We start from the raw sequence: 22,736 nt of genomic DNA on the forward strand, positions 1-22,736 counted from the left end.
GGCTAGCCCCAGGCCTCCTAACTAACATGTTGGTTTTCTATATATGTGCTGCGTGGTCAGGCTGATGGAGGAGGACATAGTGGGCATGGAGGAAGAGGCCAATGAAGAGGAGAGAAATGCGCCTATCATTTCCTGGATACCTACCACGCTGTAGGCCCTGTGTGTACACCAACTGTTTAAAAGCATCAATATCCATCCACATTTAGGAACTAAGAGCAGGAGGGGGAGCAAGATGTCACAGTGGGCAAAGGAGCTTTTCTGCCAGACTTGATGATCTGAGTTAAAATCCTGGAACCCACGTGGTAGAATGAAAGAACCGGCTTCTGCAAGCTGCCCTCCGATGTCCACACACATGTACACTCACACATGCACACACAAATAAATAAATGTAAAAAATAAAAATAATAAAGGGATGCTGGAAACCGCGATCCTGGGTCAGTTGGGGTGACTGCAGAGAATGTTCCAGGCCTGTCAAAGCAGGAGTGGGAGGATGGTGGCTAAGAAGAGGTAACGGAGGGAATCGTTATGTCTCCCAGACACCTCATGAGGTATGTCTTAAGTCCTGAAGGTCCCGCCCCCCTGTCCTGGTGCCTCAGCATCCAAGGTAGGACAGAGGAGCCCCAAAGATGCAGGGGTAAGACCTCCTTAAAGCCATGAGTAGGTTCTAGGGCCCTAGCATCAAGACCAAGGAGGGGTGATAGGTATAGATTAGACTGGCCAAGTGCTGGGCTTGAAGGCAGGCCCCACTACACTACACATAGCTACAACCAAGTTTCTTTTCTTTTAATCTTTTTTCTTCTTCTTCTTCTTCTTCTTCTTCTTCTTCTTCTTCTTCTTCTTCTTCTTCTTCTTTTTTGTTTTTTGTTTTTCAAGACAAGGTTTCTCTGTATAAAAGCCCTGGCCGTTCTGGAACTCATTCTGTAGAATAGGCTGACTTTGAACTCACAGAGATCTGCCTGCCTCTGCCTCCAGAATGCTGGGATTAAAGACATGAATGAGCCACCACCAACCGGCTACACTCATGTTCCTTAAAGTACTATATAAGTTAGCTTTTTATTTAATCTTAACATTAAATTTATTTACTCTGTGTATGTGTATGTGTTATTTGACTGGGCATCCAAGAAAATCGTAACTCCCAGAGTCCCTCACAACCAAGTAGGTCCATATGACTAATTCTGGATGTGAGAGTAAGCAGACATAACTGGGCTAAACTACTTCCAGGCATGGCACCCCAAAGACCTCCCTGAAGTGCTGCTGCTGCTCTCTTGGCGTCCTCTTAAAGGATGTTGCAGACTGGTGGAAGCTGGAGGGTTTGCTGACATCGCTAGAGAGAAGCTAGACGGTTTCTGAATGTCTGAGTGGGGGCTCCCTCTTCCAGGCTGAACTGCAACCTGGAAGTGGATGAGTGACCATAGTACAAAGCAACCTGCCTGGACCGACTGGATCTCTGAAGTCCTCTGCCTCTGTCCTCCACTTGCTGGGGTGAGGCTGCCGAGGGCTTCTTACCTGTAACCCGACATACCTGTGCAGTTGGAAAGGGACAGAATGACCTTCGATTGGGCCTTTACTGGGTAGGAAGTCATCATGGTCCACGGGACCATGACAAGCCCGCTAGCATCATTGGACAGGTGCCCTGTAACCCTCGCAGCCATCATCCCCATGCGTCTTCTGGGTTTAGCTTTGCCCTGCCGCACTAGAAGCTGGAAGAAATGGAGGAGGCCCTGGGGCTGCCCTTCACCCTCCTAGCCGCTCCACTACCGGTTCCCCTGGCAGCCTCCTGTATAGTAGGAGTTCACTCGCATGTTTTTGTGGAGGAGGATTTGAAGGAGGGATTTGAGTTTTTCCCTAGAGACGCCAGAGAGACAGTTTTGTCTCTGCACAACAGGCTCGCCCAGCTCCTCATATAAACTGTTTCTGTGGTTACCTGTCTTCTGGGATGTTTGCAGTGGGTGGGCATGGCAGGTGCGATCTGCCAGGGTATGCCGGGAGTTGATGAAGGAGCTACCGTACCCCTCCCTGGCACCCAGAAGGCCAGCTGTCCCTAGTATGGGAGATGTCAACCAAGCCCCCCTCCTCACCAGGAAACTGAAACCACACTGAATGTCAAGGGAGGCAAAGCCCCAAAGAAGGATCCTGGCCCTCCTCACTGTCTGTTTTATAGGTGGGGAAACTGAGACAGAATGAATCTAAGGGTTTTCTTGGCAAGACGATTGAATGAGTTGGGAGAACTTCAACGGGAATCCTGCCTCCAGGCCAGGCTCTTCTGTTTAACGAGGCGCGGGAAGGTGGGTGATAGGTGCACACAGGACTGGCGTGGAGAGGGAGGGAAGAGGGCCTGGCGGGCGGCCCAGAAGGTGCTGGGGTGCCTAGGGCGACTCAGGCCTCTTTTCCACTTCCCTGGCCACCAGGGCCGCACTTCCTGCCAAGAACTGTGGGGGCGGGGGGCGCTGGAGTAAAGCCGGCCCCTCCGGGCGCCGCCTCTCGGCCTCTCCCACACCCGCAGGCCAGAGGCCAAGGGTGAGGGAGGTGGGACCAGCGCTCGGCCCCTCCCCTGCACCAGAGTCCCGTGGGACTGACACCCAGCCGGGAATCTGCGAGCGGTCAGGGTGGTGAGAACCAGGGGTCGCGAACCGAGGGTCCAGCAGTGGGTGTGTCACAGGACGGGGGCGTGGTCGGACTGCAGCCGGGGAGGGGCTAAATCTGGGGGCGTGGTTGCGGCGTGGGGGGCGGATCCTTAGGAAACTTGAGTGTCCGCCCCCGCCGTGTGCCCCGCCCCGGCCTCCGCCTCCGGGTCCCGCCTTCTCGTCCCTTCCTTCCCGGGCTGGCGGCGGCTGCGGGTGGTGGACCTGCGGATCGGCGGCGGTCGCCCACACCTCGCTCCCTCCTGAGCCGGCGGATCCTTTTGTCTCTTCGAGCGGCGAAGGTCGCAGGGCCGACGCAGCGGCTGCGGGCGCACTGACGCCCGAGCTCCCAGTCACTTCCCTGGCCTCAGCCGCCGCCGAACTTGGTCTCGAGAAGCCGGCGGACCGCGTCCAGTGCCGGAGCCGGTAGGAAAGGGGCTACTGTGGGGCCGCGGGGCTGTGTGGAGGGAGCGTGTGTGCAACTGCTCGTTGCGACCCAGCTGTGTGAGTGCGCGGGTGTGTGCGCACCGGTGCTGATGGTGCCTGTTTCTCTGCGTGTTGGACTTGCAGCAGACCGCGGACCATGGCGTGGCTTTAGAATGGCGTGTCCTCGTGGGAATCGGTGTGCTCGGTGGGATGTACACTTTTCAGACTGCGTTTGTGAAATTGTGTGTCGGGGTGCAATTGCCGGTGGGGACTAGTACAGGGCAAGTATGAAGGGGGAGCCGCTGTGCGCAGCGTGGGAGTGGAGGGGTGGGCGTGGGCGGTCAGGCCCCCGCAACCTGAGCCCCCGGTTGTTGTCGCTCGGCGCAGTGCGTAGCTCAGGAACATGATGGTACGGTTAGGACCCGACCTGCACAGTGCCTGCCTCATGGGTAGCGGGAATTAATCCTTCCCCACGGGGGTGGGGGAAGGCCCACAGGGTCCACGTGGGACGCTTGTGGGCTTCTAAAAGGGATGGGGACCCACGCGGTAGTGATCAGCTCTGGGACAGTGGGAAAGAACAACCCAGCCCTGGCCTTGCCGTTACCAGCCCTGAGACCTGAGCCAGACACGCCACCTTCTTGGGTCGCAGTTGGCGTCTCTATCTTATGGGTACGGTCCCTCTGGAGCTGTCTTTATGGAGCTGAGAACGCACTATGTGCAGTTCTTGACACAGAGTCTTGCACACAGTAGGTGCTCTTCACTGGGTTCTCATCTCTTTAAAAAGAAATTTGTTTTGTCTATATTGTGGATGACGCTCTCATTTCCTCCTCTGCTGTGGTTTGTGCCTCCTTCCTGGCTCTAACTTGACAGTGAAAGCTTGGGAGATTCGAGAAAGTTTAGGCAGCTGGGTGCGCTGCCTTCTGTCCTTACCGCGGACTGCGTGGCGCGGCCTTCGCGGGTGTGGAAGCCCGCCGTGCAAGGCACCACCCTGCGTCTGCGAAGGGTTCCAAAAGCCTGCGACTACAGACTCGGGAGCCCTTTTGTTCAACAAGTGCCTGGAGGGATGTCGCTCTTGGAATTCGAGTCGCTGTGTGAAAGTGGCTGTCTCCGTAGACACGCAGTCTATGGTTCCTGGAGCCTTCCTCCCCGCCTGGTCATTGGGGAGGCCACCCTCTGTTCTCCGAGCCACTACCGAGTCCCCCTCACCCCCCAAGAGGAGGGTATTTGCAAGGACTCCAAACCCTGTTAGACACCGCCCCCCCCACCCCCAAGCCCCACCTGCCTCTGCTCCCATGCAGTCATCCCGATGCAGGAGGCCGAGGTCCGCGAGGCGCCCCTCCTTCCAGTTCCACTCCTTGATTAATAAAAGAAAAGAAAAAGATATATTTAATAGTATTAAAACATGGTTAAAAAAAAACGCACTGCCTGGATATGCATACTGTTCTCGACTCAGCTCATTGCCTTTCAACATTTGCTCTGCGCCAGTCCGAGTGGCGCGTGGGGCTGCTGCCTCGGCCCTGCCAAGTCCCTTGATGGCTCTCCTTCGCTGCCTTCTTTTTCTTAGTACCCTTCCCAGTTTAAAAACAGCCTTTTAGCAAGGGAGGAACAGAACCTTTTGGTGTCAGGGACTCTCAAAACGGAGCTCTGGTGGGGACTGGGCTGGGCTGGGGATGCCTGCCACCTGCCCTTGTATGGGATGCTCCTAGGTGCTCTCGGGGAAGACCTAGCAGGCACTGAGACACGGAAACAGAAACCTCTGGTTTGGGTCCTTTGGTTTGTCTCCAGAACCTTGAGGTCTTTGGGATGATGGCCATCCAGAGATGTCAAGATGGTTTATCATCCTGATTTGATGTCGGGGACTTTAGAAAGCCACCTGTTCTGAGCCTTAGCAAATGATTTTATATTCTAAAGAGAAAATGGCTTTTGACTGGAATCTTATCTCCCCCGAATCAGATTTAATAATCATTTTAAAAAATCAGTCTGACTTTCTCGGCTCAAAAGACAGACCCAAAAGCTGTCTTGTTTTGTTTTGCTTTCCTGGTTAAAGCCAGCCCTTTGTCTCAAGCAAACCAGTATTTTGGCCTTCGATCTATTTCTGTTTCACTTTTGAAAGCGCCTGTAATTACAGAGCTCTTGAGGTTTTATTGGATAATGTGCCAATGGGAAGGCCCAGGGGCTGTGCCTCTCCCTGTCTCTCAGGATGTAGTGCCACTGCCTAACGTGGATTCCTTTGAGCCCTGCTTTTACAGTGTTTCCTAGGTGAAACATAACTGTCAATGTGTCTTAACAGGTCAGAAGCCATGTCTTTGAGAATGAATGTCTGGAGGCTGTTGGCTTGTGAGAGATCGGAGCAGGTGGACAACCCAGATGAACAGGGGTTTGCCCAATCTCTGGCTAGATGCTTACTTATGACCAACAGTGTGTGTGTGTGGGGAGAGAGAGACAGAGAGAGAGAGAGAGAGAGAGAGAGAGAGAGAGAGAGAGAGAGAGACACACAGAGAGAGAGAGAGAGAGGAGACAGAGATAGAATGAGAGAACTTGAAGGAATTGTTTTAGATGTAGACCCAGTTCCCGTCTCTGGCCACAAGGCTGTGCAGAATTAGAAAGTCCCATGGAGGAAGAAGGTCCAGGGCCTCTTGCTAGGTTAGCTCCATCCTTACCCAGAGACGCTGTTTTCTTTTGTTAGGTGGTAGACCTGTTTCTCTTAGGCTTTTTGAACTCAGCACTCAGGATCCACATCCAGTTCCACACTGGCTAGTCAGCAGGATGTTTTCTGTGGCTTCCTCTCAAACTTCCTCTCAGACTCTGTATTGCCCCTGATAAATGGTGGGACTCTGGGTGTACCTGTAATCCAATGATAATCTCAGGCCGTCCCAGGGAGCCTCAGTGTTTCCTTGGGATTGAAGGTTAAGCTATTTGGCAACTTGGTTCTTTACCTAGGTTAGGATCTGGTTTGTATTGGGTCCCAAGCCAGGCCTGTTTGGTGTGAGGGATGCTTTCAGTTTACGAGTTGCTGGCCCAGGCTTGATGGGGATTATGTATGTTTTTGGAGTTTGTTAGGATCTGATGTAATCATGCTAGGGAAGGGAGGGCCCATTTGGAGTTAGGATGAGCCGACACTTGGAGCTTATAGTTGTGCTCTGCTTTGCCCCCCTCCCGCTCAAACCTACAGTCGTTTGGGGCTACTTTGGGGTGTCTGTGTGTCTTTAATTTTCACATTGTTCTTGTAGTGAGATCCTTTTAAGTTGGGTTCTTAATCTGTGGAGGATGTAATTACATGTGGAGGTATCAGGATGGGCTGAGGGGCTAATCCCTTAGTGCCCCTTGTTCTATGTAAGAGGAGAACAACATTCACTTCAAAACCACCTACTAGTGGGGCAGGTTGTAATATATAACTGCAGATAATATAGTTTGACAGGTAAGTTGTTTCTTTAGTGCTGATGAGCAAGGCGTGAGCTTAAAGAAATTCACACACACACACACACACTTTAGAGAGCCCTATCTTGACCATGTTGGTTCAAGTAAAAATGAATTTCCAAGGCAAAGCTTTACACCTCAGCATTTATGAACCATGACTAACTGAACCCTCTTTTCTACCAGGTTTTCCCGGCTCACCGGCTCCCGCCAGCCTGAGGGTAGGAGGCGGCGCTGCTGGGAGCTCTTTTCCTTTACCTTAATGACCCTGGTGCAACGCTCGCCAGCCTAGTGGTTCTGCTTTCCTGGTACCGTATTTGTTTCTTTGTGGTGTTTTGGGTGCAGCCTAAGTTGGCAGGCAGCCAGGAGCCTGGAGGTGGAGGTGCCAGTTCAGCTCTACCTCTTTCCGTTCCGCAGTCTTCTCCAGGAGCCGGCAAGGGGCCTCTGACTAGGAAAGCGCAAGACTGGTTACCACAGCTCCGTGAAGATTCCCATGATCCTAAAGAACAGGAAGAAAGGGAGTGGGGCTGTAGCTCTGCAGTAAAGCTCTTGCCTGCCTTGCCTGACGCTCTAGGCTCCACCCCCAGATTGCCAATTAAATTTAAAATGGAAGAAGGCCTGGGTCAGGGGGTAGGGGAATTCAACTTGCATAGCCTTCATGGATTTTGCTTCAGTATCCTCGGGTCTCTGTTGAAACCCTTCCTTGCTTTAAGTCTGCCTCAGCCAAGGCTGAGTCCCTCAGTATGAGTAGCATAGGCAGTGCACCTGCCGAATCCCCTAAACTGGTAGGTGACACACATCTATGTCAATCCCTTGGCTGCAGCTCTGGTTCCATGTTCCGGGATAGGATATAGGGTTCATGATACCCATCCCAGCTGGTCCAAAACTGTGTTGAGCCCACATCTTTTACCTATCAAAGCTAGATAATCTTCTCTCCTCAGCTGTGGAAGCTCTGTGTCGCAGGTAGGGACGAGGGCTCTTTTCTGTCCCTCATTGCTCTTGGTGAATCTTCAAAGTGAATCTGGACTGCCTGCCTCTTCCCCTCAGCCAGAGCCACCTCCTCCCTTGTACCGTGCCTTCTGGTGCTCTCGCTACGGCATTGCCACAAGCAGCTCTATGTAGGGGTGCACATTCGGGCATCTCGCTCTCCCAATCAGGTTTGTCTTCTTACAGAGTAAGTGCTATTTCCCATGCCTCCTGTGAGCCTCTTCCAGTCAGGGTCTGGGAAGGCTTAAGCTGAGAATGGGGTGGGCAAGTCATCAAAAAGCCTTTGGAGGTCAAGGGACCCATGTAGGAGAGCCTCTGCCTAGGATAGGAGCAAGGGAGCTTCTGGGGGGTCGGGTGAGGATGCCTTCTAAGTGGGGGATGTGGGGAGAGTAGAGGGGCTGGGTGGTTGCTAACCTCTCTCTCTCCTCCAGAATTCTGTAACTACGAGATTCCTACCTCTGCAATGCTGTACTGTAACTCAAATAAAGTTATGGCCCTTTTAAGTGTACGGCTCAATGATATTTCTCTCAGTCTACAGTTACATAACCACCGCCATCATCTGGCGAAGGCTCCTGAGTCTTTTCCGAGTGAGACTTCATGCCCATGGGCAGTGACTCCCTGGCCCAAGCTCCATCCACACAGCCTCTTGCCACCAGATTCCCTTGCTTTTCCTTTCCTCCCTCCTTCCTCTTCCTAGGTTTGAACCAAGGGAGCTCTTCCTCGGGGTCATTTTGGAGTCTTCCAGGTAGAAGTGACTTGAACCGGGCGCTTGTCCATCTCATTTCTACATGGCGAGCTCTCTTATTGGCTTCCCTGGCCTGTACCTGGCATAGTCCTGGTCCCTAAGATGGACTCCGAGGACACGTGCCGGACTGACTACAGTTGCTTCCATCCTCGTTCTTTCATCTAATATCTAGTAGACTAGTGCACAGCGGAGTGTTGGAATTTGGGGTACAGGGTATATGTGCCTGAGATGCTGTGGGGGCCTTGCTGCAATTACCGTCTCCTTCATGAAGAACCTGGGAAGCAAATGGCATCAAACCCGTCTCTTAGAGATAAGAGCTGAAGAGGCCCAGGGCAAAATAAAGAGCCTCAGACTGTCTGTGTCCCAAAAGGTGAAGACCCAGAGCTAAGCCAGGCCTTGTCCCCTGCTTTGGTTGTCATTATGTGCCTGGTGTGACCTGGCCTGGGCCGTCTTCTTGTACGGACTCGTCATCATTCCCTAAGCTAAGGTAGCACCTTCCGGGGCATGAGTGGTACATGGCGTGTCTTCGTTTGCCTCCATGTCTGGTCCAGCTGGCAGCAATAGCTGGACTGTGGCCATGTAGAGAGTTCTCTTGGGACGTAAGTGGCGAGGGTGGGCATCCTTGGGCGGGGGAGTGCTGGAGTATCGAGGCGTGCTCTAATGCTTTCCACATTTCAGAAGGAACACTCTCCTTGCACTTGTGGGTACGAAGGAAGCCAGCAGAGGAAGGTGCCCTGTTTGACCGGGCGCACCAGCAGAGGCACGAATTGGCACAGACACCCATGCGAGCAGTGCTCAGACCTGAGACCTCCAGACACACCGTCAGGTCCCAGGCTGCTGCTTTCCCATTGATACGGGCAACTCTCATGGTAGACAATGAGGATGTCTTGTTTCCTTCCATTTGTAAAACAGCTTGGGAGAAGATAGGGACCTCTGGCCCAGCCACAGCGTGTGCTCTCTGATGTATTGTCTGGGAGGGTTCTGGGCCCACCTGGACCTTCAGAAGAAAGGTGGCAAGTCTGTGGCCACTGTCGCTGGTTAAGCCTCCTTGGATGGCAGCACCTCTGTGCCGTTAGATATTTTTCTTCCAAATTCATGTTGAAGGGACTGACGTGTGTGTGTGTGTGTGTGTGTGTGTGTGTGTGTGTGTGTGTGCGCGTGTGTGTAAAGGCTACTGGAAGGGAGCCGGGAATGTCTGGGTTTGGAGTTTGGGAGACCATTTTGGGTCTTCTTGATCTCGTGGCTTCTGAAATCCCCCTTCTTGGGTTTCCTCTTGCATCTACAGGGTCGCTAATATTGGGGCTTCCAATATTCCAGATGACTCTGCAAGTTGCTTCTCATGCTCAATGAGGCTGGGCCTCTTGCCCTTTGCCCGGGAGTCTTGGAAAGCCTGTGTTGGTGTGTTTTCAGGCCGAGGAGGTTTGCTTGCAGTACTCACAGTCAGACGCAGAGCGGTGTGCTCACGAATCATACCATGCTCCTTCTCAGTGAGAGAATGCTCTGCGCTCTGCTTTCTGTCTGCAAAGGGTGGTGCTGCCTGGAGCAGAACCAATGGCAGTCCTCACCCCTCCCTGCCCCTCCCTGCCCCTCCCACCCTTCCCATTTGCTTCCCTGTACATAATTTTTGGAGGGAACTGAGAACCTCTTAAAGATCGGTCATTTCCAGCACCATGCAGGGTTGTTTTTCATTTGTTTGTTTTCCTGTTTACTGTTACTATTGTTAATAGATGCTGTCCTGGGGCTGGAGAGGTGGCTCAGCAGTTGGGAGCGCTGACTGCTCATCCAGAGGACCCGGTTCAATGCCCAACACCCACATGGCATCTCACAACTGCCTGTAACTCTAAGATCTGACACCCTCAACACATACATGCAGCCAAAAACACAATGAACATAACTAAATAAATAAAAATATAGATGCTCTCCAGCCTGGGGTCCAAGCAGGGTTTTCCCCCACACCCTTGCCCAAGTGTAGTTGGGTAGAGATGTCGTTTGTTAAAAACCCCTCTATAGTGTCTGCGTGGGTCGTGTGCTTGGTGGCTCAGCCTGGATAGGGGCACAGCCATGGCTTCCAGGTGCGGTATGTGACCTGTAGCTGCTGCCTTGGCATTTTCAGCTAGTGAAGTTAGAAGCTAGCCCGTCTGGGAGACAGCCATGTCAGAACTCTGGCCTGCCTTCATCCTGGAGTCGTAGACAAAGACTTGCTAGCCTCTGTTCCCAATGCTACTCTCTTGCTGAATCTGACATAGTGTGGCCTGATGGTCCACTGACCCCAATGTCAGGTGAGATCCTGGAGTTTGGAGATATCATTGAGAATGGGGCAGATGAAATAAAAGCACAGGCGAGGGGTTCAGGGCCTCTCAGTCAGGGGACCCCGCAATATAGGGGTTCCTTGCACCAGTAGCTCCCTGTCTTAGGGAAGTTACTGGCTTTCTAGGAAAACCATGTCACTAGGGTCATCACTGTCATCACCACCAGACATTACCATCACTGCTCATAGTTGTTACCACCACCTACCGCCACCATCAGACCCACCGTTATCATTACTACCATCACAATAGTCATCAGTGTTATTATCCCCACTGTCACCGTCACCACCACCACCATCACCACCACCACCACTACCATCATCATTGTGGTCACCATCACCACCATCACCACCACCACATCACCACCGCCACCACCATCATCATTGTGGTCACCGCTATCACCACCACCACTACCATCACCATCACCACTACCATCATTGTTGTGGTCACCATTATCACCACCATCACCATCACCATTATCGTCATAATCATTACCTAGTCTCGGCATTGACTCAGCCTTTGGGCCATGCTCATGCCTTGTGGTTACTGGTAGTAATTATGAGGGACCTTGCATAGGATGACTGTAGGCATAGGTATCTCAAATGGACGTGTGGTGGAATATTATTATGAGACTGGCTTCAGAAATACTGATCAGGAAGCTTCTGGGAAAAAAAAAATCCATCCATTTTTTTCAGGCCAGTGTTGTTTGGCTTGTGTGTTCTCTATGCCCCTCTGGAGAGCCCAGCTGTACTGGTTAGGCACTGTTTGCCCACCTGTCCCAAGGCAGTGGGCCTCTGAAGCTGAAACCCTGTAGATTCCTCCTGGTTGGCATTCCCTCACTAGCATAGAGCCAGGAGCACGATGGATGCCCAGATGTGTGCTGGAGCAACCCCCACTTGCTCAACTATAGGATGGTGATTGCACTGAATTATTTAAAATCTCCACAGCTTGCCTGAGGGGTTGTTCTGCAGGCTTGCGTGGCCAGGCCAGTGCACTAGTGGCATTTCCTATGTGTGTCAGTGATGGGTGTGTGTGTTTGTTCTGGGCATTTGTTAAAACTGTGACATAGCGGTCTGGGAGCCATCGAGACTTATGGGTTGCTGAGATGACCCCTGTCCGGCTAATGTCTGGCTTTGACTTGGCATAGGAAGCTTTCCTCTCTAGATTGCAGTGTCCTCGTTTGTCAAATGGGAGTTTATGGCTGGATAAGTTCCAAATACCCCGTCAGCTCCACAGTTCAGGAAAAAAAAAATGGTTTAAAAAAATGTAAACATGTGTGGTAAGACATATCCAGTGAAGAGCGTACTGAGAAATTTATGTAGCTAGACTGACTGCAGAAAGAAAGAAAGAACAAATTAACGAAGAACCTCCTAGAAAATGCAGACACCTTGGCACCCGCTGTGTTGAGCTGCGGCACAGCATTAAGTGATACTGGGAGGGGACCCACGAGCAGGGCACAGGCAAGACAGAAGCAGGAGTGGGGGGTGTGGAAGCCGGGGAGCCGAGCTCTGAGGCTTTTCTCTGCTGGTGCCACCATCCAGCTTTTGCTCTTAGCTCCCTGGCAGGTGGGATAACAAGGCAGGGCTCCTGGGCAGGAGGTGGATGGCAGCCTTGCCCACAGTGGGAGGCCACCAGAGGTTTGCATGTAAGCCCAACTCTTGGGCTCTGGACTCTGTGCCTTATTTAGAAGCTGTGTGCTGTTCCCACTGGATGCTTTAGCAAGGAAAGCCACTGGCCAGGATGCGGTCCTCCTCATTCTAATGATGGGTTTTCATACTTGGGAGAGTCTATGCTGATGATCTAAGAGACTGGGAGGCGGTGCTTCTTACTGTGATTAATTGTTAATTAGGGACATGGCAGCTCCATGAAGTATTGCAGAGGACAAGTAATCATACTACTTTTCAGACCAAAGTATATTTAGTGATGTAAAACTCTGACTAGATTTTGCTTCAAATTCATCTTGTGAGAGAACTCCTAAGAGTTCCTTTAATTATTAGCGCACAGTCGGATAGTAGGAGTTAGTTCCTGGAGTTGAACACTGGGAGTTTAAGCGTTAAGTATGGGGTTGGGAACCAAAATATGCAGTTATACAGACAGCTTCATTTTACTTATGTTTGAGAGGGAAAAGCCAGAGGAGGCCCATGGGAAGGAGGTGCTAAACTGAGAACAGGCATTGAGTATGGCTGGGAGCTGAGTGGGCGTGTCTTCCCTGCTCCTCTGTGTTTCTGCGTAATCTGAGTTTTCCGAAAGTCTGTGACTTTTGTAATTAGAAAGAAAAGCAGGCTGGAGAGATGGCTCAGCAGTGAAGAGCACTGACCTGGGTTCTGTTCCCAGCACCCACATGGTGGCTCCCAACCATCTGTAACTTCAGGTCCAGGGCGTCTGGTGCCCTCTTTTGTCCTCCATGGGCAGAGACATATACTCAGGTAAACACTCGTTCACATAAAATAAATAAATCTAAAAGAGAAAGAGAAAAAAAGGAAAGAAGAAAGGAAGGAAGAATGAATAAAAGAAAGGAAAGGAAGAAAGAAAGAAAGAAAGAAAGAAAGAAAGGAAGGAAGAAAGAAAGAAAGACAGGCGCCAGATGTTGTGACCCATGCTTGTAATTCCATCTCTTAGGTGGAGGCAGGAGGGTTCAAGGCCAGCCTCAGTGTCAGTGAGTTTGAGGACAAACTGAACCTTGTCTAAGAAACAAAATATCACCACCACCAACAGCAAAAAAAAAAAAAAAAAAAAAAAAAAAATGAAAGGAGGAAGGAAGGAAGGAGGCTGGTTGGCTTTTAAAGGAGCCTTGACACAAGTCTTCCTTGCTCATCTCTTCTGTGGCTTACTCTCTTTAATTTGTTTACCCGACTTCCTCCTTATCCCCAGACTGTCTGGAACCCGCATGGTCCATACTTGTGGCTGTGTGAATTAATGGAAATGTATCATAAATACACCATTAGAATTTGCTAACTCAATCTAAACTCAATACAGAGTAAAATGCATTAGCTGGATATAAGGGGCAATGTCCAGAGTCCTCCAAGAAATCGGCCTTGTCCCTGCAGCCGAGTGCAGTCTGTTCCTGATCCACACTTCTCCACTCCTGCCTTGTTTGTTTGGATTTAAGCATTCGCTTGTCTCTTGATCTGAAGAAGGCTTCCAGCTCCTCATGCTTTTATATGGAGCATTAATAAAAAAAAAAAAACTTACTTATTTTGTGTGTGTATCTCTGTGTGTGCAGTGTGTGTGTGTGTGTGTGTGTGTGTGTGTGTGTGTGTGTGTGTGTGTGTGTGTGTGTGTGTGTGTGTGTGTGTGTGTGTGTGCAGTTTTGGAGATCAGAGGACAACCTGCCAGGGCCAGTTCTTTCCTTCCACCATGTGGGTCCAAGGCATCAAACTCAGGCCGCTGGACTTGGCAGCAGGCACCTTTATCTGCTGAGCCATCTTGACAGCCCTCACTTGGGGTATTTTGAAGCCCTGGTGCCAGGGGTCCCAGTTCACTTTTTGCTTCAGATACTGTCTCCCGTCCATCTGCTCATCAGACTGGCTGATGTGCCCAGTTTCCCTTTCAAGAGTAACCTTTCCCTTATGACCTGGAGGTGGGACCTGCTGGCATCCTGCCTTGGGAACCAGAGGGCTCCCCGTGAGAATTCTTCATTTTCTCCTTTGACTGAGATGGTGCAGGCTGCTGCTGACTGGTGTGGGGCCATCTCAACCTTAGTTTGGGTCAGGCCAGACTTTTGGTGGCGTCCCTCCAAAGGCTGTTATTCCCTGGCGTTTCTCAGTAGTTCAGCCTGCCAGGGTCAGGCTGTTGAATCAGCAGTGGAAAGTTAAGGAGATGAGGCCGCCATGAGAGAAATGGGCTAATATAAAAATTAACTTTAGGGTGAATGAGGGAGAGAGGTGTTGGGAGCTGGGCTGCCTCCAGGCAAGTAGCGTTGCTGTGGCGTGTGGGAAACCCAGGGTTGCCTGTGCGGCCAGTCAGTGGCTACTTATTGTTTCTTGGATTAGATGTGTTTAATAGCACAGTTTGAAGGCCTAGTCTCTGTATTTATGATATGGAGAAAGAAAACTGCACTTGTCAGCAATATTCCACTTCAAGACCTTCGCTGTAAGGAAACCAGTTTTTTAAAAAAAAAGAAACTGAAAAAAGAACAGGGCTCTGGTGTTCAGAAATCGCTCTTCCTCATGCTGGGTCCTCTGGCAATTCCAGCACCAAGGCAGGAAGTCTGCCTGCCCATCACTGAAGACAGGTATGTTTCTATGGCAACCAGGTAGCAACTGTGGTTTCCTGGGTACCCCAATCATCCCAGAAATGGAAGAAGCCCCACCTTAGGCATGTGCGTGAATTAACTTTCTCTAGGCAGAGGCGATCTGTTTATTTTACTCGCAGTGTGGTTTCTGACGTCACTTTGCTTTCAGTTCTTCTCTGTTTAATTATTGATAGCCCCCCTTCTCTGCCAGAAACACTTGAATGCACTGAGACCATCTATCCAATACAACACACCTTTGGAACCTCTTGCTAGAGCTAGGAAGCTTGTTTAGTGAGAAGGATGAGCTCCCTGTAGATCCCAGGAAATGAGTTCAACCATTATGGGCTGTGAGCCCAGCCTTGAGCCAGGGCCCAGTACACTATAGGAGCTGGGCTGCTGAGCCTCTGTTATGGCCGTCGTCCCTACATTCCCAGTGTTCTTCCATTAAATACCCGAGAGAATATCCTTAAAAGGCCAGGTGTGGTGGCACACACACACACACACACACACACACACACACACACACACACACACCCCTTTAAACCCAGTACCTGGGAGGCAGAAATGGTGGCTCTCTGGTGAGTTCAAGGTCACTCTAGTTCTGTCTAGTGAGTTTTAGGACAGCCAGAACTACATGGTGATAGCCTGTCTCCAAACAAACAAAAAGTCTTGGAAGACAGAGAGGGGCCAGCAGATGGCTTAGTTAGTAAGGACAATTGCTACCAACCTTGACAACCTGAGTTCCATCCCTGGGCTTGCATGGTGGAAGGAGAGAATTCACTCTACAGGTAGGTGTGACTTCTACAGGCAGTAAATAAATAAATGTAAAATTAAAAAAACAGAGGTGGAGAGGTTTATTCGGGTTCACTATTTCAGTGGTTTGTGTGACTAGTCACTTGGCCCTGTGGTGTGACACAGGAAGTGTTGTGGTTGGGGGGAAACAAAGGGAGAGGAAGATGTCAGGGTCCCATTGTTCCTTTTGGGGACATGCCCTTGATGACCTACCTGACTTCCTTCCACTAGGCCCCACCTCTTGACGGGTTCACCAAAGCTGCAGTGTTGCTGTGATTGGGTTTTATCAACCTGACCCAAACCTAGACAAGGCTGGAAGGAGGAAATCTTAATGGAGAAAACGTCTCCATTGGATTAGCCTGTGTGCACTTCTGTGGGCATCTTTTCTGGATTAATGATTGGTATGGGAGGGTATGTCCCACAGTGGGCAGTGCCGCCTCTGTGCAGGTGCTCCTGGGCTGTATAAGGAAGCAAACTGAGCATGTCAGTGAACAGCGCTCCTCCACACCGTCTGCTTCAGTTCCTGCCTCCAGGTTCCAACCCTGTTCCCTCAGTGATGGACTGTGATCTTAGCATTCCAAGATGAAGTAAATCCTTTCCTCCCTAAGTTGCTTCATGTCCCGGATTTTATCACAGCAATAGAAACCTTAATTAAGACGGAAATGGGTACCGGGCTGGTGGGGTATTTCTGTGACCAACCTGATCACGTGTTTGGGGGGAGGATTTGGGTTGAAAAGGCCATTGAGTGCTCAAATTTTAACGGGCTGTTCTCTGGGAGCTTATGTAGTTTCAGAGGGAAGTAAAGACTATCAGGGCTGTATCAGTCATATTTTGAGTTAGAGTCTGTGGTTCTGGCCAGCTGGGGCTGAAGGATTGACTGTGATGAACGAGACCAGAACCACTCAAGTGAAACCTTTGCGCAGCTGAGACAATCAATACTGGTTATCTGGGGCTGAAGAGTCAACCGTGATTAAGAAGAGACCAGCATCATTGAGGAGAAGTCTTCCGGGAAGTGTTTTCCTCAGAGTAAACATATAGAAGCTGGCGTGCAGATAGGCCAAGGCTGTACCTCATGCTTGTGGATGAACTTCATAATGTTTAGGAGTCTTCCATGTGGTACAAGTTTTGAAGGCATGAAGGGGTCGTGGAGAGCAGCTGAGGTCTGGCCCTGTGAGAGGCCAGGGGAGGCCACTGGTGCAGGTGCAGCCTTAGTTGCAATAGAAACCTCAGGATTGAGAAGATCATGGAGAGAGAAGTTGATGCTTGGCAGCATGTGGCAGGGTCAGAGTCCCTGAAGAGAGTCTGTTGGTGAAGCTGCAGCCCGGTTGCACTGGAGACCCCAGCATTTTGAAGATGCCAGTACCGTGGGGTGACCGCCAAAGGGCAGCCACAGGTGTCGAGTGGAGCCAGCCTGAGCTGTGAGATGAGAACTGTGTTCTGTGCTGGGCAGAGCCGAAGAGGTGGAACTGCACAGGCCTAGAAGATGATGAGTGAGTCCCGGATGTCTGATAGTAACATTTTTGGACTTTGATTTCAATGTAACTGTGTCCTGCTTTCTTCCTCTTAGAGTAAGAAATTATTGAACTTTTTATTTTACAGGAACAAAATGGGGTGTTTTGAAGAGACCGGACTTTTAAAGTATGGGAAAATCTAAAGACTGTGGAGCTTTTAAAGTTAAGCAATTTTTTTATTGCTATATCAATATCTGATCTTGGGGACAAACGAGAAAGGAAAGGTTGTAGTTATAGTGATGTGTCTATTTGTCAAGCTGGACATAGTTGAGGGAATCTTGAGGAAATGCCTCTTTAACAGTGGCCTGTAGGCCAGGCGTGGTGGCACAAGCTTTTGATCCCAACACTTGGGAGGCAGAGACAGGAAGAGCTCTGTCGTTGGAGGCCAGCCTGATTTCCAAATAAGTCCTAGGGTAGACAGAGCTACACAATGAGATGCTTTTTGTTGTTGTTGTTGCTGTTGTTTTGTTTTGTTTTGGTTTTGGTTTTTCGAGACAGGGTTTCTCTGTGGCTTTGGAGCTTGTCCTGGAACTAGCTCTGAAGACCAGACCAGGCTGGTCTCAAACTCATAGAGATCCGCCTGCCTCTGCCTCCCGAGTGCTGGGATTAAAGGCGTACGCCACCACCGCCCGGCTGTTGTTGTTGTTTTTTAAAGTGACCTATAAGCAAGTCTGTGGGTGGGGACATTTTCTTGATTAATGGTTTCTGTGGGTGAAGCCTCCCCTGGATTATACCATAAAGCAGACAGAGCAAGCTGCTGTTTCAGTTCCTGCCTTGGCATCCATTGAAGATGGGCTATGACCTGTCAGCTAAAATAAACTCTTTCCTCCCCAGATTGCTTTGATCTGGGGGTTTAACCACAGCAATAGAAAAATTAACGAAGTATATGGCCTTTGGGGATATTTAGTCTGAGCCATCATAGCTAGGGGGCTCTATGAAGATGATAGGCTCTTGGCTCCCTGCCAACCTGTGGGTGGAGAGGGAGTACATGCCTTGCTGGGATGATCTACAGCTGTGTGGTGGGTCTGTTGTGATTCCTAGGCATCTCCTGTGTATTATCTGTCTGCTTGCTTATGGTTATTTTACATACTCGGCAGTTCATGCCTACCCTGGGGAGCCCCCTTCACAATTTCTCCATATCTTTTTATTATTATTATTATTATTATTATTATTATTATTATTATTATTATTATTATAGTGTAGTGTCTGTGCTACTAGGTGTACTACGGTCCTGTAGCACCTGAACTATGTGACTATACCTGTAGCTGAGAAAGGGGCTGGAGATTTAAATACATACACACACAGAGACAGAGACAAGGAGACATGGGTCATCCTTGAATTCCCCAAGAATGCCCTCTTTATTGAGTTCCAGGGGAGCTTATATATGGATCCTTAATTGATAGCCACGCCCCAGCCAAACCCACCAGAAAACACTCCCCTGCCATCAGGAACCCCTGAGAGTCTCATGCTCAGAGCAGCTGCAAGCACAGGAAAACAAGTTGTTTACTCTGGCAGGCAAGGGGGTCACAGGAAATTCAGGGTCTGGGGTCCACAGTCCCCAACATTACAGTTTTATTTATTTTCTGTGCATCTGTGCATGTGTATGAGTGCATGTATAAAGGTCAAAGGACCTTCAAGAGGGTTCCCTCCTTCCACAATATGGGCTCTTAGGGTTGAACTCAGGTCATTAGGTTTTATGCATGGAATCATCTCATTGCAACCCCCTCCCCCAACATGAATTTCTAAAGGCAAACATGAATGATCGGCCGTGCAATGATTGGCTGGGCTCTTGCAATGCTCAGGTCTCTTCCAATACTGGCATTTCCCTTTCTTCTTTCATCCTAGCTGGGCTTTAGAATCTTCCAGTCCATGGGATCAACATCCTTAGCCTCTGTGGTAAAATCTGAGGTGAGTACCTCCCTCTGCCCATGTAGGCAAAGGCTGCTTGTTTGTTCCTGGCTACCCAGATTTGAAATAATCACACAGAAACTATATTAATTAAAATACTGGTTGGTCTATTAGCTCGGGCTGCTTCTTAACTAATTCTTACTTCTTAAATTAACCCATTCCTATTATTTTGTGTTTTACCATGAGGTTCATGGCTTATTGGTAAAGTCCCAGGCATCTGTTTCCTTCGGCAGTTACATGGCATCTCCCCAACTCTGCCTACTCTCTCAGAGATGTACCTCTGTTTGGATTTTCCTCCTGGCTTTACTCTGTTAAGTCATTGGCCAAAAGCAACTTCTTTATTAACCAATGGCAATAAAGCATATTCACAGCACACAGAGGGAAGCACACATAATGCACACAGGATGCTGCTACACTTCTGTAGCACAATTAATAAAAACCCAGAGACAGAAATTGGGGATCAACCTGAAGGTCAGAGCAAAACAGTGAGCCATTGGCTCTTACCTCTACCTCAGTCTGAAATGGTGATTCTGCCTCCAGGAATCTAAAGTAGTGATATTTCATCTGTATTTTAATAAATAAAGCTTGCCTGAAGTTCAGAGAGTAAAACAGCCACACTGATCAGCCTTACAGACCAGGCAGTGGTGACACATACCTTTAATCCTAGTAACCACCCTAGTTTACCATGGAAACCAGGTGGCATTAGTGCACGCCTTTAATCCCAGAGGAATATAAGACAGGAGTAGGCAGGTCTCTGACACAGTCTCATTCTGAGATTCCTGGAGGCAGGATCGCCATTTTGGACTGAGTTAGAGGTAAGAGCCAGTGGCTGGCTGGCTATTTTGCTTTTCTGAACTTCAGGCAAGCATTATTTATTAAAATACAAATGAAATATTACTACATTTCCTCTTTTTGTCTAAAAATAAAAAAGAAGGCTATAACTAATATAAGAAAAACTATATACAATAAGTACAATGACTATATACAATGTATACAGGCAATAAACAACAATGTCTAGTTCATTAGCATTTGACAAATCAGAGAAAATATTCCATATATAACCTATCTCATTAGGTATGTTTTCAAGATCAAACAAAGATATATTTTAGATAGACAGATCATCTTCAAAAACTTCAGAGATCTACAGAATATGGCATTTAAGATGTTTTAATAACATAGTCTTTTTATGATAATGAGATATGTTTGCTCCTGGTAGCACCAATCTACTTCAGAGAAGATAATGGGCATTGAAGAAATGCCACATGGAGTTTACTTTCTTTGTGGTAAAAGTAAACTGCTGGGCAAGAAAATGCCCTTGCCTTGACTGCTGACAGTCTGCTGTCCTAATTGGACAAGCCAGACACAAAAGAAAGTGACTGTCAAACATTGTCAAGACAAGGTGGGACAGCCCTTCAGAATATCCTGCTTCACAGAAATGTGTTTTGGATGTGCTAGGCCTGTAGACCGAAGATGGATGCCCCAACATTGCAGAGGAACCTTGGATAACTATCCAGGTAGCCAGCCATTTCTGTCATTACTCATATGTTTTGGAAGTTGCTTACTTGCACTTCCTGCTTACTCAGTTAATATTATGTCCTTCTTGGGTATCTGAGGGAGTTGAATACTAAATAGTTGTAGTTATAGTTTTCCTTGTTTACCTGATACAGAAGGCAAGTTATGATAGAAAGCAAATTAGGTACAAGGCTTTGGAAGGAAAAGAATGAATTAAAGTGTAATTCATATACCACAAAAGTCATTGTTTAAAAAGTTCTGTGATAATAGAAAAATGGCCCAGCAGTTAAGAGCATTTGTTGCTCTTATAGAGGACCTGAGTTTGATCCCCAGTATCTACATGGTGTCTCACAAACACCTGTAACTCCCAGGCACTCATGTGGTACATATTCAAACACATAAAATAAATCATAATTTTATAAATGCACAATTCTGTCATTTTTAGTGTACACACAAAGTATATTGATACAAATTGATACTGTCTGCTTTTGGTGTATGTCCATCACTCCAAGAAAGACATCTCGTAGGCATTATCAGCCCAGTCTCTCTTGCCCTAGGCCTGCAAACCCATCACATATGTTCTGTTTGCATGGATTTGCCAGCTCTGGACATTGCAAGTAAACAGAACCATCAAACATGTAGCCTTTTGTGTCCACCTACTTTTATTGAATATGCTTTGGTGCTTCTTGTGGGCATGTAGTACCACATGCAGAGGTGCTCTGTGGCTTTACATGGCACTGTAATAGTCCACTGCAGGGGTGTGTGTGTGTGTGTGCGTGTGTGTATCCCTGGATGATGACTTTGACCTGTAAGGTAAAATAAACTCTTTCTTTCCCAAATTGCTTTGATCCAGTTATTTAACCACGACAATAGAAACCTAACTAAGACTAGTATATGGGTCTTTGGGAATATTTAGTCCTAACCATCATGGCCACAGGCTCTATGAAGATGATAGGCTCTTGGCTTCCTGCTGACCTGTGGGAGGATATATGTGCATACATACACACACACACACACACACACACACACACACACACACACACACCCCTTTCTCTCCTTTGGATTGTTGATGAACATTTGGGCTGTTTTCACTTTGGGACATTTGCTTACAAGTCTCCATGTGGACATAGGTTTTGTTTCTCCTAGGCATATAGTGAAATTCACTTTCATAGAGTGTGACCCAGGGAGGCAGACGGAAGGTGATCTTTGAGGCTATTGGCTGCCTGCAAGCCTCAGTTTGTGGAGTTGCAAGTGCAGAAAGCCCTTCTGTACAATATTGGGAAACAAAGCCTGCCCTTAGCCACCCCCAGCCAGGGAAGCCTAGACAGTTTAGCCAGGCGACATTCAGGGTCAGTGGAAAGGACTCCTGGTTCCAAAGAAAGCTCCCAAATCCCAAGGGCTTTCAGAGCATCTATCTTATCCTGCCTGGAAAGCTGATATAATTTCTGGAAGTTGGGTGGCCTTTTTGTGATTTTATGACTGATGATCCTGGATCAAGACCAGCAAAACAGATAAACAAAGTAGGTCTTTGCTGGCCTCTTCCACTCTGAGTGTTGTAGTGTAATGTAGAGAAAACCCTTTTTCTGTCTACGCCACTGTTTGTAACCAAATGTGTTCTTCCTGGATTGCATGCCCAATGCAGGGTGTTTCATTTCCAGGTCCCCAGATAGATCACTGCTGCTAGGCACGTATCGTGGCCGGCTGGGGAGACTTTCTGGTCCCTTCTGTTTTTTCCCTCCCCTTAGCAGGCTAGACTGTCGGTTGGTCACCAGGGTGAGGGGTTCCCCCAGACCGACATAAAGGACTTTGATAATCACCATTTTGCTGCTTTGTGCTTTCGTACATCGTATTCCTTCTGCTGGGAACACCATTCCCCCTCTACCTATCTGTACCTGGCAGTTGGCTATGCATCCTTCTAGTGCTGTGCTGAGGAATGGTTGCTCAGACACCCGAGTTTGAATCCCCAGCAAAGTTAGACATGGTTTGTAACCCCAGTGCTGGAGGCTAAGCAGCAACAGGGGGATCTCAGGAGTCAGCTGGCTGCTAGGTTCAGTGAGAGACCCTGACTGGAGAGAATAAGGCCGCATGTAATGGAGCTGGATGCTAGACCTCTTTGGCCTCTCTGTATGGATGGGGGTGTGTGGATCCGAACACACACATTCTAATAGACCACACAGGCAGACACTCGTGCACACAGATACAAATTTAACAAGATCCAATGCCATAGGCCATGTCACCTTCTTCCTGGAGTGTCCTGTGTAGCTTTTAATCAAAATGGTG

The 22,736-nt window shown here is 48.9% G+C and overlaps 1 protein-coding gene across 1 annotated transcript in view; it reads left to right on the forward strand.

Moving 5' to 3' along the window:
• Window positions 1–2,776: 2,776 nt before the first annotated feature.
• Window positions 2,777–22,736, forward strand: part of Hpcal1 (hippocalcin like 1) — a 105,630-nt gene continuing 85,670 nt past the window's right edge. Inside the window, exon 1 of the mRNA XM_005366512.3 lies at window positions 2,777–3,047. The gene's annotated coding sequence lies outside the window, so the exon portion shown is untranslated. The remainder of the gene's footprint in view (window positions 3,048–22,736) is intronic.

Source organism: Microtus ochrogaster, unplaced genomic scaffold (assembly GCF_000317375.1).
Source record: "Microtus ochrogaster isolate Prairie Vole_2 unplaced genomic scaffold, MicOch1.0 UNK10, whole genome shotgun sequence".
NCBI classification, from domain to species: domain Eukaryota; kingdom Metazoa; phylum Chordata; class Mammalia; order Rodentia; family Cricetidae; genus Microtus; species Microtus ochrogaster.